The following is a 13,851-nucleotide window of genomic DNA, read 5'->3' on the forward strand; positions in this document are numbered from 1 at the left end:
CCGATTCCACCATCCCGTAAACGTCCCAAAGGCTCACTCTCATACCTGATTCGTTGTCGTATCTCAGAAGTGATATCTCTTTTCAACCAAACTCTAAACGGGCACAATAGTGCAATATGCACACTTTACAAAAAACGCTTGTTGGTCGACTTTCTGACCTTGTCGATCGCTGGTTGAAGTGGAAGAGAACGCTCAAGATCAAGGGCATCAGAGAAGACCCCTCAGTCTCTCCCAGTTCTTTGTATATTCCCTTTTTCCTCTTGACCAGTGTCCACTCTCTTTCGGCTCACCCTTTTCCCATGCAGCATCTGAGACTTAAGTGTGTTAACAAACGGTTGGCTACGGTTTGCAGATACAGTGTGTGCTTGATTTTACTCCCTGACCTTGCTCTGGTTTTAATCTGTTTGTGTTGTATTATTTATTATTTTAATATTCACAATTAACATTAAGAAAAACATGCAAAACACAAACATCCCTACACGACAATTTCCCTACTTTAAAATTACATTTCCCTACTCCTACCGGTTCTTAAGCGAACAGGAAAGATGATCAATCGCAACGGTAACACTACCCCATACTCCCCTTCAAAAAAAATTAAGAATGTGACAAACATTCATTAATTTTTGACAGGATTGATCATATTAACACGGGCTCAAGGATTGGGAAAGCCACATAACGGGCTCAATCAATAATGAACATCCCTACGTTGCATAAGCAAATAGTTGCTTCTATCCTCAAGAAGTCTATTTTCAACGTATAAACTAAGTACTCTCGATTACTGAACCTTCTCATCTCCCCATTAAGCAAGAACAGAAAACTGCTCTTAGGAAGAGAAAGGCTTTCTCTTTCTGGAACTTTGACGAACTGTTCTGATGAAGTGGGTTTGAACGTTATTTAAAGCTGATATGTTTGAACTCGAAATTAGACCTCTGCTTAGGTGTCCACTTCATCACATCTCTGAATAAGTAGGATAGATGAAGCTAGCAAATACATCTTATCAACACGGTTAAGAACTTGACAATTCTAGTTTGACTCCCTGATCGGTTTTATTCTCTCTCGATAACTACTCTTCAAATTATGATTTGGTGTATACCTGTTAATTTTTGCATTTAGTCTTGATAAATAGAATTCGGGAAAAGAGACACAAACACATTAACTCAAAAAAACATTCCTACATTCAATCAGATTCGTATAACTTTACTGTGACTGTGTCGGTTACAACTGTACAACGTACAACGACATACAAAAACTCCTCAACACTCGTGATCTTGATCTACGTTCGAGACAATTCTTGCACACCAACGTACAAAAAAAAAACTAGATAAACACAAACTTGCTTCTACTCGTTCTCTCTGGTTACATTTTATAAGCGAAACAACAAATGTTTCAAAATGTGCTCTCTGGCTCTGGGCTTGTTGTGACTATAACGAATTTCCTGATAAGTTCTCACCAAGGAAAATTCTAGTCGAAGTTTAGTAAACTAGGCGTCCCCAGTCAACTATGCTGAACTACTGTTGCTGTTCTTCTTGATCCTCTTGTGTTCCTTTCTGTACCACCTACAGTGCGCTAGCAGCAACGATACAGAAAGTCACTTGCTCGCCTCCCTTCCTCATATTTTCATCCTTATCAAAAGGATTTATCGAAAATAGTACGGAAAACTCTTCTTCTTTGCCTTCTCTTGTAGGACTTTGCTCTCGCTACAAACTGTAGACTTTCTTGTGCATTATACCATTAAACTGGAAAAAAAACATAATATAACATCGACAAATAAATAACACTTTAAAATAAAACTTGAACAAATCATGCTTGCTTGACTAAGACACTGTGACTAGATATTTTCTTGCATGCTGATAACAAACCAAAGTTTATGTACTCGTTAAATCCATTTTTAGCATAAATTATTCTAGACTAGCTGGAAAGAACTTCAGCACAAAGTTTCAAACTAGATTTTATTTCACTCTTGTACATATTATACGAAATCAATTTTCTTTGTTTATCATTCTCATTATTTATATCAGTAGTTTACCAGATCAACAAAAAACTGGGACTAGAAGCATGCAATAAATCTTTTTAATGTCGTAGTGATTCGGGTGAAGGAACTCACACTACGATAAATTTACAATATCCTAAAATCTCATCTCTTTTTCATTGTATTTGCTTACTACCACAAAACAGTCCTGAATTTGCTCTATAATCTCGCTAAACTTCGTTGCAGACCGCTTAACTCAGTGGTCATAAAAACTCTACTTGCGTCTCCATTCATGCTCACTCTCATTCTAGTAACTCGCTCTGCTGACAAATAGTTAAAACATCTTTTTGAGGTAATTTGCTTTAGAACTCTCATGCAAACATCTTGCTGCTCTCAGCCATGCAACTTTTTTCTTGGCAAATAGATTTATCACAGATTTCATCTACACACCTTCTCAACACCATGTTGAAGTTTTGGTGCAAGAATAACACAAAATAAAACTTTTCATATCACAAATATTAGTACAATTTCAAATCACGACTACAGATTAAAATAATATTCCCTTTTCAATACTTCTCTCGCTACTGAACGATTACTATCGTATTTTCCGACGAATAATGCGAGCAAAACAAACTCAACTTCTTTATCATGCAATCTATTGTTCACTGTGGTATCAACCAAAACGTGCTGCTGTAAATTTGTTACTTATCTAAGAAGAAAAATATAAAACCTTGAAATTTGCTTTGACGAAAACTGCTCTAAAGAATCAACAATACAAAAACGGATAGTTTTAGTGAAATATTTTTATATATATATATTTTTTTTTTGACTAGCTGTAGAAAAATACTTGAATTCTAGAGAAACAATGGCAGATTTTCAAATAAACCGTTTCTTGCAACTCTCGACATTCTTTGCACTTGTTTCTTATCTCGATCGTCTCCTCTTCACTATTATTTGTTGCTGTTGAAGTTGCTGCTGTACATTTCCAAAAGTTATCCAAAACAAAGTGGTTGAAGGAAAATCATTTTATTTTTGCAGGAAACTCAATAGGTAAAAACTTTTACAAAAACTCGTATCCTGGCCACAATCTAGCTCAATCCAAGTGACTAGTTCGTCCAAACTCGGGCTAGACGTGTTCTTCTTTTCCATCAACTGTGTTCTTGCTCTTGGTCACACAAACAAAACAAACAAAATTTCCCTTTTGCGTTGCGAATTTGCTTTCGCAGACCAAATTTTCCCCTTCCTTTCCTCTCCTCTTCCTCATTTGCTTTCACTTGACACTTTTTAATCACTATTCAATTGCATTCTTTTGCAACTGGCGATTTATTTCCTTCGTATTTTGTATAATATTCCAATTTTAGTCATGAAGATTTTATAACCTGAAAGAATTATTCAAAAAGTTGAATTAGATCAAATATCACAGAAATTAATCACAAACAAATATTATTTACAACCCTTCAATAATCAGCTAGTGTGTTAAAACCACAAACATAAAACATTTCATCAAAAATCCAAAGCAAAATTTTCTATTTTGATCAATGTTACGAATCAAGACCCAATAATCGATGTTCAAGCCAAATTTTGCTAAATTCTCCCGCTCTTTGCTGAAACCACATAAAAATGTTCACTTTTGAAAGTGTTCGCGCACTTGCGACCGGTGTTTAAATGATTTTCACCTAGTGAAAAGAAATAAAGCATAGTGCAACCGCTTTGAAAAATCACCCTCTAACCAGAGTCTTTAAAACCAAAAATTCCCTAGCTTCTCACACACTTATCGCAAACAGATCTTGTCACTTTGATTACACATTTACGAAAATTACTTTTAGTTGGGCGCCATTTATTACTAGCTGGGACATCGTACCCTTTTGGGCCTGAGGGGCCCTGACAACGCCCCTGCCGGTTGGTCTTGGAGCCACGGCCGACAGGGGTGGGCACAGGGCCTCTTTTCTCGCGATGGCTAGATCAGCAAACAAGAGCTCGTGATTCAAGGTCGGCTCGATTTCTTTGTAACCAAAGTAACAAGACACTAGATCACTCTTTAAACTACTTTTTATTCACTTACTGTGTGTGTGTGTGTGTGTGGGGGGGGATCTTGCTGGGCTGGCGTTTATTGCTGCTCCTCGTCAGCGTCTCCACCACGTGGACGACGCCAAGACTCGTCCTCCAGATTCAGCGTACTTCCGGGCCTCACGGTCGTCGTTGGCCTTCGCGGAAGGAACGCCCGTTGCTCGCGCTGGAAACCTCGGCGATGCGCTCGTGCTCTGGGCCAAGCGTGGCCCCTGGTTCTTGTGCAGCTCATCTCGGTTCTTCAAGCTTGCATCGTGTAGACAGCGTGGGGGGGGGGGGGTCGTCGTCGCTCCCGCGGACCACGTGGTACAAATAACCTTCGAGTGCTGGCGTACAGGCCACAGGGCTGGACTGTACAGGTGACTTGATGAGTCGGTGGGCTCCGGGGTCACTGGAGCGGCCACTAGACCACAGGTTGACCTTTGATGGTGTGGTCTGGTTCTGCGAGGCAGAACCACAAACCGCGTAACTTTTAGTTCACAATTACGGGTCCTGTTGGGATTGCACGTGGGGAGCGGAGGATTAGATATAACTAGCCGTAATCGGGCTACCGATTCCACCATCCCGTAAACGTCCCAAAAGGCTCACTCTCATACCTGATTCGTTGTCGTATCTCAGAAGTGATATCTCTTTTCAACCAAACTCTAAACGGGCACAATAGTGCAATATGCACACTTTACAAAAAACGCTTGTTGGTCGACTTTCTGACCTTGTCGATCGCTGGTTGAAGTGGAAGAGAACGCTCAAGATCAAGGGCATCAGAGAAGACCCCTCAGTCTCTCCCAGTTCTTTGTATATTCCCTTTTTCCTCTTGACCAGTGTCCACTCTCTTCGGCTCACCCTTTTCCCATGCAGCATCTGAGACTTAAGTGTGTTAACAAACGGTTGGCTACGGTTTGCAGATACGGTGTGTGCTTGATTTTACTCCCTGACCTTGCTCTGGTTTTAATCTGTTTGTGTTGTATTATTTATTATTTTAATATTCACAATTAACATTAAGAAAAACATGCAAAACACAAACATCCCTACACGACAATTTCCCTACTTTAAAATTACATTTCCCTACTCCTACCGGTTCTTAAGCGAACAGGAAAGATGATCAATCGCAACGGTAACAACCTCTACATCGGTCACTTCAAAGCACGCTTGTACTATGAAGGTTTAAAGAATAGATGTTTCTATTGTAAGCTGGAAGGACACATCAAGGTCAACTGCCCGAAGATAGCGAGCTTGAAGTCTTCGGCGCCAGCCGGATCTTTCAGTGCCATCGTCGCAGGAGCGATCGCAGTCAACAACGCAACCAATCTCACACTACCAACCGACATGACTCTCGCAGCCTGATCCGGCCTGGTACTGGGGGAAACGGGGGGAAGAATGGGAAAGAGGGAAAGGGTGGAAAGGGGGGGAAGGGAAGGGGTCGACCATGTAAGCATGAGCATGAGCATGAGAGATCACCCATGGTTGCCCCTCCGTTGCTGAACAGAACCGTAATATCCTTTCAGCACTACTGATTATAGGCTTCGACGATCTATTGGTGTTTCCCTTATCAACATTTCATGTAAAATTCATGCCTTTCGAGCTTCAAGCTGCAGCTTTTTCCACGATTTTAACAACGCTGACTTTGCTGGTATGTGTGTCTACCTGAACAACATCAACTGGAACGATTTGCTGCATAACCTCGACGCGAATGGAGCCGCCGAAACTCTGATGAACATCTTACGTCAAGCAATCGACACGTTCGTGCCCAGGAAGGAGCGACAACCCGCTAGATATCCACCATGGACAAACGAGCGCCTACGGATCTTAAAGACAGCAAAACGGGCTGCGCTTAGAAGTACTCAAAACATCCAACCGACCGCTGGAGAAACTTTTTCTGGGCAGCTAGTAACCGATACAGCCACCTGAACAATCGGTTATACCATCAGCACCTACACTCCATCCAGAATCGCTTGAAACGGGACCCCAAGAAATTCTGGAACCACGTCAACGAGCAGAGGAAAGAATCCGGCCTACCAACCGTGATGGTTCGTGATGACACCGAAGCGACGAACCCGGAGGATATCTGCGATTTATTCCGCTCCCAGTTCAGCAGTGTTTTCAACGACGAGATCGTAGACGACGCGATCATCTCTAAGGCTGCCAACAACGTCCCAGTTCGCCCTCCGATTGACAACATCCGTTTGTGAATCCTGATGCGGTCCGCCGAGCTTGCTTACGCCTGAAAGGATCTACAAGTTGTGGTCCAGATGGCGTTCCCGCCCTAGTGCTGAAGAAATGTGGGGACAGCTTAGCAGCACCATTGTCTCTCTTGTTCAACCTCTCGCTTCGTACTGGTGTGTTCCCGTCTTGTTGGAAGAAATCTTTCGTTTTCCCGGTACACAAGAAGGGGCCAAAACGTGATGTTCGCAACTATCGTGGCATCGCCGCTCTTTGCGCAACAAGTAAATTGTTTGAGCAGATTGTTTTGGACTTCATCAAGTTCCAGTGCACCAGCTACATTGCGCAGGAGCAACACGGGTTCATGGCTAAACGATCCACCAGTTCCAACCTAGTGGCATACACCTCCTTTATCCTGCGGACCATGCAACATCGAAAGCAGATCGATGCCTTATACACGGACCTGTCTGCGGCTTTTGACAAATTGAATCACCGTATAGCTGTGGCAAAACTGGAGCGTCTGGGATTTGGTGGTTCGCTTCTTGACTGGCTAAGGTCCTATCTCGCTGGTCGAACGATGTGCGTCAAGATCGGTGATGTTGTTTCTGCTGCTTTCGCTGTATTTTCAGGCGTACCCCAAGGAAGCCATCTTGGTCCATTCATTTTTTGCTCTATATGAACGATGTACATCTACTTTTGAAGTGCCACAAGCTGTCTTATGCTGACGACATAAAGCTGTATGCCGTCATCGAAACGCGTAGTGACGCATTGTTCCTGCAGGACCAGCTTAACATCTTCGCCAACTGGTGCATGGACAACAGGATGTTGTTGAACGCTTCCAAATGCGCTGTAATCACTTTCACTCGTAAACGCTCCGCTATTGCATTCGACTACAAACTTACTAACACACTCTTGTCAAGGACGTCTTGCGTTAAGGATCTCGGCGTAATGCTAGATAGCAAATTAACATTTTCTGATCACCTAGCATACACCACAGCGAAGGCTTCAAAAACTCTAGGGTTTATTTTTAGAATCGCTAAAAAATTTCGCCAAATAAGCTGCCTCAAGGCATTGTACTGTTCCCTTGTCCGTTCCACTTTGGAGTACTGCTCGGTTGTGTGGTCGCCCTTTATCAGAACAGTATCCAGCGGATCGAGTCTGTTCAACGGAAATTTGTTCGTTATGCACAACGGCACGTTTTATAGGCCGACCCGTTGAATCCTCCATGTTACGTCGAGCGCTGCAAAATGTTACAACTTGACCTTCTCTCTACTCGACGTGATGTGGCTAAAGTAACATTCGTTACCGACCTTCTCCAGTCCTCAATCGATTGCCCATCAGTTTTGGAACTCATCGACTTCAACATACGCCGGCGCACTCTCCGCACCCACTACTTTCTGAGGGTTCCCGAGCACTTACGAATTACGGACATCATGAGCCACTATCCAGCATGTGTCGTATTTTCAATTCCTGTTCTGACTTTTTTGATTTCTCTCTCCCTCGCAACACTATCAAAAATCGAGTCCTCAATCATCTTAGGAATTTGTAGCGAAGATCTGTGATATTATTTTTAAGGAAAGTGACATAAATGTTAATCGTTAATTGTAATAATTGTTAGATTTAAGTATGCTCGTCTTGTATCATTGGAGTTTGTAAACTTGTTGATGCGTTAAGACGAGGTGGTTTTGTGCCTCTCTGAGAGAGTGTCCTCTGACACAACTCAAAGGGGCTTTTCCCCACCTCCAAATAAAAAACAAAACAAAACAGCATGTATGAATGCGCTGAAAAGATAAAACACCATGATTGCTAAAGCTAGATCAGTTGCGAATAGGTAACAGTCATTGGCCACCAACGGCGCTCGCCATGTCAGTTTGTAGACCTCGATTTCAAGGGACGGGAATGTTAGTTAGCGCAGGTTGCTACTAGGGCAGCTGATTTACTCTGTGCTTACACCCCACGAGCGCCAGGAACCTGAAAACTTGTTAGTAGGATAGGGTGTTAGGTCAGGATTCATCATAGAAGATGATGATGCGACCCAAAATCATAGTGTTTGTTGAAAGGTATTATATTTTATTCTCAAGGCAAACAATCGGATGCTGCGGATGAGACATTTCCCGTTTAACTGTTGTTAATTTTTTAATAAAATGGTTTAATCTTAGACAGCCGGCTGTGGAAAGATAAAACCAAATAATATTTATTTATAAAATGAGGTGTTAAACGCAATGCTGCAATGATAGCGTAGTCTGATTTTAAATTATATAGTCATTTAGTTCATGAATTTGTTACGGAATAGACGCGACGAACTCAACCACCAAGTGCCTTCCGATCTTCTTTCTGTTAGCTAGATAAGGTATTGATTTTCGTTGCCTCTCGAGCTACGATGCTATGAAGAGGGCTTAATACACAAACAACCGACGTCGAGCCCTCCGAGCTACGGAGCTATGGGAAGGTCTTTCCAACACAAAAAAGACTCGCGCACCACACGACGTTCTTGATGAATCAAAATAATTTTGTTACGCGATAAACCTAAGGCTTTAAGCACACAATAACTCATCGATTAATATAAATAATTTTCAAGATCGATCTTGTTTTATAACTACAACGCGACTCACTCCTGATTTTCACGATCCCGAATACAGCACAAAACGAACACCGCAAAAATCCATCTCACAATCCTGATTTGGTTTTTTTCTTTTTTTTTCATTTTTTTGCTTTTTTCACATTGCACTCAAACACAACCATAATTGAATAATTTCCCCCAACCAACGCGTCCCTTCACTCACCATTCCTGCAGGCACAATCCTGATTTTTTTCTTCACTTTGCACACAAACACAACCATCCGCTTGCACTGGTGGAACATAATCTGAACACAGACAACGACACAAAAGAGACGAAAATTATCGTGAAAAAAAACAGGACTGCGCGTCCCCAGAAGCACTGCACTTATCAATCACAAAACAATTAATGTAATTAATTAAGGCACAAAAAAAATGACGCCCGAAACACGAATAATCCTGCAAAACGTGCGCGCTACCCCACCAACAAAAATCGACTCAATTCGAAAAACCTAGAAAATAAGTTGATTAAACGAACTCATTCATACCAACGCTTACATTCCAGCCTATGACACCAGTATAACCCAAAATACTTTCTTACCTAAATACTTTTGAATACATTTAAGAAATATCATATCACAAAAATATCGGTTTATTATGACACATTCAAAAGGAATGCTGTTTAATGAATAAATTTTAGCATAGTTTAAATCAATTAAAATTTTCATAAATATTATCTGATCGATCAACATTTACCGAACGTAAAGTTGTGAGTCTTCTAAGATCTTGGCTGTTGAAAACGGCACTGTGCCGACCAACGTTTTAAATTCAAGCATGTTAAAGAAAAAGAAAAAAAAAAAACAAACAAGAAAATACAAAGGTGTAATAAATAACGCTCAATTGCTACCCAATATTGAGATTATTCTCCGCAATCTTTAGAAATGACCCCACACCCTCCCCCCAACTACGTTACGTAATAAAAGAACGCTACCTCGCTAACTATCATGCATCCGTCATCCATACATTCAACATACTCCTACAGTCACACATCCTTCTCTCTCTCTTTCTTAAACTATCTCGATCCAGTGTCTTGCGAACCTTCGAGGTGAACGGACACTAGAGCTGCGGTATTTTTTACTACCTAACTCAGAGTTATTTGAAACAAAATTCACAGTCTTTTTAAAGACTACCTGAGTTACTTTCCAAAATTCTAAACAGTCTTTTCAAGACTAACCCCACCTGACATTTTGTTGTATTTTACAAACGAAGCCATCTTTTTAAGAGAACTTTGCTTGCAAAATGCGTCAAAACAAAGGTAAACGCAAATCTTCTGAAGATTTGATCGTTACGTCGGTGAAGCGTTTGAACGCTAAACCGGCTAACGGAAACAGAAAAGAAAACAGCCTCTTCTGAGGTCTGATTCTGATTCTGAAAGTGAGGTCAATCCTCCAATTCCATTGGCAAACAGTTTCGGTGTTTTATCCGAAACTGTTGACAAGGATCCTTCTCCTCGTACTGAGCCTTCTGCCGTCGAGAAACGAGTAAAGGCTCCGCCAATTGTAGTGACTTCCGTCTCCGATTTGGCCAGCTTTCGAACGCAACTGAAGAATTGCAAGGATACTTGCAATTTGAAGGTTTCGTTCCAGCTTGGTCGAAGAGGAGAATGTCGCTTGTTGACGGAATCTTTACAAGATCACCAAACTTTTGTTGGTTATTTGAAAACCACAAACACAATTTCTACACGTATGAGACCAAGAATGCTCGTCCATTCAAGGCGGTCCTGAAAGGTCTCTCCAACGACTTGTCGGTGGATGAGATCAAAAACGAACTTAAGGTGTTGCTTGGCTTTGCCCCATCCCAAGTAATACCAATGAAGAAAAAATCAAACGGGAATATTTCTCGCTTTGGTTTGACTTCACAATTTTATCTGATTCATTTCAACAGAAATGAAATCAACAATTTGAAACTTTTGGACAAAGTTCAATTTTTGTTCCATGTACGGGTAAAGTGGGAGCATTTTAAGAAACATGGCGGTAATGGCCAGAATCTGACCCAGTGCCGGCGTTGCCAGGCATTCGGGCACGGTACTGATCATTGCGCCATGGTTCCAAAATGCGTGGTTTGCGGGGATTCTTCTCACGACAAGGACAATTGTCCCGTGAAAGAAGTCACCCAATTTAAATGTGCAAATTGTGGTGGAAATCACAAATCAAATTTCTGGGATTGCCCCATCAGAAAAAAGGTTTTGGATTCTCGTGCTAAGCATCAGTCGAAATCCAAACCGAAATTTTCTCAAAGTCAGGTTGTACCTGCATCTTTAAATCAAACGTTCGTGCTGTCTCACTCGAACAATGCTAGAAATACCCCTACCGTGGAAAAGTTAGGTAACACTAATGGTATTTCTTATGCCAACGTTGTTTCGGGTTCGGGTTCATCCACGAATTTTAAATCCTCTACCAATCTTCAAATTGGGCAGGTACCTCAAATTTCATTTGAAAATTTTTCTTCTGGCAACGCTTTGGGATCTTCTGATCTTGGCGATGTTACGTTTGAAAAAATGTCTTTTTTGCAAAACTCACTGTTTGGTTTGATTCAAACAATGAGTAATGCTACATCCATGATGGAAGCAATCCAGATTGGATTAAAATTTGCGAATGATGTTGTTCTTACCCTGAAGTTTAATCATGGATCTAAGTAATTCCATCAATATTATGAATTTGAATGCTCGCTCTTAAAAGCGAAAGAAAATGAATTTTTCAACTTTTTACGAGTTCATAACGTGCATGTTGCTGTTATAACCGAAACATTTTTAAAAACTGGCACTTATTTGAAAAGTGATCCATTCGCATTCGCATTCGCATTCGCATGGAGATGGTGATCTTAGCGGGTTGCAGACTGGATTTCGTCATGTATATGTGATGATTGTCCGGCCCAGGTTGCTTAGAAAATGATTAAAGGGAATTAAAACCAATTCTACCCGAACAGGACAGGCAGCACCATGAAAGCCATCCATTGCCGGCCGCTCCCATCTCCACCATTCACCGGGAGAGGAAAAAGGATTCGGAGCACGGGAAATGTTGATGCTTGACTAACTTAGAAAAAGGTAGCGAAACCGCAGGCTCTTTTTCCCAGCCCTATTGTGGAACTCAATCAAATTGACCATTTGAGCAAATTTGATCGAATTTAAACAACAAGGTTGCGTAAGTGTCGCGTGGAGTTGGTAGTTGTGATGGGTAAAGGTCTGGGATTCGCTCTAAGCAAGCGATACGACCAGTGGCATAAATGGGATTATTGGATAAAATATTATTCTCAAGGCAAGCAATCGGATGCTCCTGTTGAGACAATTCCCGTTTAGTGAATGTGTGGAATTATTATGTTTTAACGATTTGAAATTTATTCTCAAGGTAAGCAACTAGATGTTGAGACAGTTTTTATTTAGTTGAGTGTTTTTTTTTTTTAATTTTATCCCGACGCGAAATTTATTTTTAATGATCCACTATTAGACAGCCGGCTGTGGAAATATAGGATCATATTAAACCTTTTTGACGAAGACTACACACTTTTTCAAAATCCGACGTATATTGAATAAATCTTCCGGCACAGTTGTCAAACGAAAGCAGAAAAAGAATCAAGAACGCGTTGCAAATTGAACCGAATTTGCTAAATCAGAACAAAACATTATGCCTAAGTAGTTATTGAACTGTGAACCATATTACCGACGATTATTTGCCAATTTATATTTTAATTCTCGGCCGATTTGTTTAGATTTAACGCGGCTTTAAATAATTCACTGAGCTAAATATGAAAATAAAGTACAAATAAACTCAGCCATACTCTCATACACACATAAACCAATACACATATTTTTTTCATATTTCCAGTAATAATAGAAAATTTCTAATTCCGGACAAGCGTGCTCATTGTCAAAATTCCCCAATCAGTGGGTGGCACTCACATTTTCAAACTGTGGTCACCCTCAGGTGTCTCTCACTCATGGTTCATTCCTCCTTATACACACCCACACATACTTGAGAAGCTAACAAGAAACGCGCTCACCAAAGCTGCTGAAAACTCCGGAGACCGCTTGCCGCTCCTGTGGCCGGCTTCCCGGTTTGTTGATGTCCGCGTGTCCAACATCCGGCCTCCGGCCAGCCGCCCTCTCATGCTGCGTCACCTACACACCCAACCTGAAAGCACAGACCTTTCTTCCACGACACTGACACACCGATAGAAATGAACACAACGAGAGATGCTGTCAAAACGATCATTCACTTCGCGCACAAACACACACACTCGCCCGCAACGAAATCAAAATAAGAGAACGCCTGGCCGAAGTAAAAATTGCCGAAAAACAGACTAAAACCGAAAATTCGCGTAAAATTTCACTATCTCTCAATGGAATTCCTATTTATCTATGATATTTAACACTTTCCAATATTAAAACAATCAAAATCACTGCAAAACGAACGATTTATTTGCGGCAACAAAAAAACGCAACCGATGCCAAAATGGCTGCCTCTCCGTCCTTATTAGAGAACGGACATCTCAAACCAAAAGTACCAATCGAAGCACGAGAAATGTCAAACCGCACTTATTTGAAAAGTGATCCAGATTATAAAGTTATAACCAATAACAGAATGAATCGAAATGGCGGTGGAGTTGCAATAGTTATCCACCGTAGTATGACTTATAGCACGTTACGTGACTTTAAGTTAAAAGTTATTGAAAGTTTGGGCATTGAACTTGAAACTTCTTTTGGGAAAATTATGATTGCAGCTGCATATTTGCCATTCCAATGCACTGGGGAAAATAAAAATTATTTCAAAGGGGATTTGAATAAACTTACTCGGAATAGATCTCGATTTTTGATTATCGGTGATTTTAATGCAAAACACCAATCTTGGAATAATTCAAAAGTAAATTCCAATGGTAAAATTCTATTCAGAGATTGCACTTCTGGTCTTTATTCGGTTTTATACCCGAATGGGCCAACTTGCTTTTCTTCTGTTAGAAATCCATCAACAATTGATTTGGTTTTGACAAATCAAAGTCAGTATTGTGGTCCTTTAGTGTCTCATGCTGATTTTGATTCTGATCACCTT

At 40.9% G+C, this 13,851-nt stretch overlaps 1 long non-coding RNA gene across 1 annotated transcript; it reads right to left on the minus strand.

Annotated features, from left to right (window-relative positions):
• Positions 1–3,273: 3,273 nt before the first annotated feature.
• On the minus strand, positions 3,274–4,820 carry LOC119769545. The gene is made up of 3 exons (XR_005278413.1): positions 4,633–4,820; positions 4,032–4,528; positions 3,274–3,348 (listed from the first exon to the last, which is right to left on the minus strand). It is a non-coding gene; the product is annotated as an uncharacterized LOC119769545 (long non-coding RNA).
• Positions 4,821–13,851: the final 9,031 nt, after the last annotated feature.

The sequence above is a fragment of the Culex quinquefasciatus genome, chromosome 3 (assembly GCF_015732765.1).
Source record: "Culex quinquefasciatus strain JHB chromosome 3, VPISU_Cqui_1.0_pri_paternal, whole genome shotgun sequence".
Taxonomy (NCBI): domain Eukaryota; kingdom Metazoa; phylum Arthropoda; class Insecta; order Diptera; family Culicidae; genus Culex; species Culex quinquefasciatus.